The sequence below is a fragment of the Phocoena sinus genome, chromosome X (assembly GCF_008692025.1).
Source record: "Phocoena sinus isolate mPhoSin1 chromosome X, mPhoSin1.pri, whole genome shotgun sequence".
NCBI classification, from domain to species: Eukaryota; Metazoa; Chordata; class Mammalia; order Artiodactyla; family Phocoenidae; genus Phocoena; species Phocoena sinus.
This window is the reverse complement of record NC_045784.1, coordinates 101,904,556-101,907,373: the sequence shown is the minus strand read 5'-3', so window position 1 is coordinate 101,907,373 and position 2,818 is coordinate 101,904,556. Positions and strand designations below refer to the sequence as shown.

At 51.0% G+C, this 2,818-nt stretch overlaps 1 non-coding gene across 1 annotated transcript; it reads right to left on the bottom strand.

The window, feature by feature from the left end:
• Nucleotides 1–954: 954 nt before the first annotated feature.
• On the bottom strand, nucleotides 955–1,098 carry LOC116748190. The gene has a single exon (XR_004348201.1).
• Between the last annotated feature and the right edge of the window lie 1,720 nt (nucleotides 1,099–2,818).

Below are 2,818 nucleotides of genomic sequence, written 5' to 3'. Positions count from 1 at the left end.
GCATAAGGAGTGAATATGTGAATACTTAGGCATTAGAGTGAGGGGATAATTCACACTCAGAACACAACAGACGAGCAACTGATGTATGTTTAGTGAAGGTGACGCTGATGCGGAGGGGAGAGCGTAGAGTCCAAGTCTGCTCCTCCCGCAGCTGTTCTTTTGTTATCTTTTCCACAGAGAGTGGTTTCTTGCTTTTAGAACAAAATAAGATGCTCTCAGAACTTTGGTTAGCAAAGAAAATACTTTTAGGTCTTTAGAATCTTTTAGAACTTTTGTAAAACACCATTTTGTCAGCTGATGAAGGAGGCACTTGAATGTCGAACACTTTCCAGAGGCGAGGGCCCGGGCTGGGTGGCACAGCTCACAGGCTTTGGGTCCCCGAGCTGTCCCACTGGAGGCAGCTCGCTGCCTAGGGCAGGGCTTGAGCTGCTGCCAGTGTGCTGAGGGGCAGGTCTGACTTCCTTGCCCTGACGCCCGCGGTGCCCTTCTTCTCCAGCACCCACTCAGGGCTCTTCCTCGCCACCCCCGCCTCACAATCCTGCACGGGACCCTGTGCAGGAGACACAGCTGGGGGCTGAGGGCTGGAGCGGCCTGGCTGGCGCCCAGGTCAATCCAGGCAGGGAAAACGGTGAGCTTCCCCCCAACTGAGGTGGCCTCAGATGCCCTTCTACAACAGCCTCCGTGCCTGGACCCCGTTCCAGGTGACATCCGCTGGGAACAAGCAGTTGTGTCTAGGAGGGCAGGAGGTTGAGAGGCCCCCTCACTGGCGGGTGTCTGTACAGTAGGTGATCACTTGTTGGGGGTGCATACGTCCTTGCCTGGGGACAACCTAGGCCAGGATCAGCCCATGAGAGCCTGGCAGTGTCCTGGGAAGGAAAGCCAGAGGCCCCATGCCCAGTGCTGCCACGTAAGGCCCAGCCTGGTGTAGACCAAGTAGGGGCTCCCAGCAACTACAAACGTCTGAGGTCGGAAAACAAGGCTGCCCAGCTCATGGCAGCCCCGTCAGGGATTCCCCCAGGGCTGATCTGCGCTTCCAGCCCAAGGGCTGAGGAGAAGAGGTCCCCTCCACCCCACACACAGCCCCATGGGAGAGAGGCCCTCTCCTGCTGGAGTTTCTAAGTGTTTGGTAAAGTAGTGGAGAGAGTGGCAGCCCTAAATCCTCATTTTCTGGAATTCTTTGATATGCCAGCCTGAGAGCGTTGCTAACATAGTAGGTTTTGCATTATAGTGGAGGTGGGAGGGCGAGTTGCAACCTTTGAAATATGTCTAAAGAACAAAACAAACTAAAACAACAATTTCAAACAAAGTTTCACCGACCTGAGAAAGGTGGAAAAGAGTTATACAGAGTGGAACGTACGCCATGAGGATTCCTTACAGCTTCAAAGTTTTGAGACAACCAAATGCATTCGTGAATAGTCTCTTGACGAATTTCTGACACCTGAGGCTTTTCTTCCTTTTCGTGGTACTGTTAGGAAGAGATGGGGTGTGTGGAATTTGTTGGTAGTGGAGGATGACTCTTAGCTCAGGCAGGATTCTTACCTGTGGTAAGGTGAAATACTTATGCTCTTCCAGTGATGAGTAGTTTGTGAGTCAAAGGATCAGGAGTGATTTTTTGAGACTATAGAAAAGCCTAAGTTAAATCAAAGGAGTATTTGTGGGGGGAAAGAAGAAGAAAAGAAAGAAAGAGAGACAAAGAAGAATCGGGATGGGTTCACTAGCTTTGCTGCAGAGAGCGTGTGTGAGGGCAGTGATGGACACGGGCTGCAGAGCTGGTGGTGGGGTCTGGAAAGCAGTGCTGACGGCCTAAGGCCACGGGCTGGGTTCACAGTCAGGTCTGGCCAGGGCTTGGGAGGCGCAGACCTCTGCTTTCTCAAGCAGGCAAAGCAAGCTCAGAGGAAAAGAAAAACTGAAGTTTTGGTGGCTTGCTTCTCCTGGGTTTACGTAGTGGTCTCTTAATGGAGTTCTGAAGGCAAAAGGAGCAACAAGAAACACATGAAGAAGACGGGAGAATGTTTTCATCTATTTCCAGACTCTACAGCATGAGCGTCCCAAAGAAACATTTAATGGACACCCTCCCTTGGTTTGCAAGGACAGTAGGAGTTGTTTTATGAAACCAGTATTGGAAATATGGAAGTAGTGTCAGCCTGAACCTCACATAGCCAGCTTTGCACATTGCTTATATTTATGCAGAGTTGACCATTGGTACACTCGAACCCCCCAAAGTGAGCTCTATTACACTGGCTTTTCTCGACTACATATTCATGCAGCAGAAGGACCCAAATACTAAGATGGGAGAGGGAAAATGGGGCGACAGAGAGAGGAGGCCCTTGGTCTCATGTAAAATTTGCCGCGTGGAAACATCCAGAAATCTAAATATGGCATAATTCCATTAACTGAGATGCTGAGGGAGCAGTGCAGCCCCCAGGACAGGTTTTACTTCCAGTTGTTAATAGTTGGCAGATGTTTAGGGGGGAGCCGTTTTGTGACCCCTCACTCACGTGGTTGTCGGCTGTCTTCCTAAAATGCAAGTTGCGCCCTCTTGACTTAAGCCTAAGGGACAGGATGGGGATCTCCTGGTTGATTAGCAGCTCCTAGAGGGCGCAACCTTGCTGGGCACCAGAGGCTCTGGTCCAAGGCCCTGCAACTGTAGCCAGAGCGGAGTGAGCTGACCTGGTCCTGAGCCCAGGAAGGTTTGGAGGGTGGGGCAGGTTGGAGAGTGCAGAATTGACAGAGGTGACAATGGTATGCCTCTTTCCCCCCAAACTCTTGTCTGGGCAAAGATGTTAAGAGTTTTAGTAAATTTGGGCTGAGTTCGTCT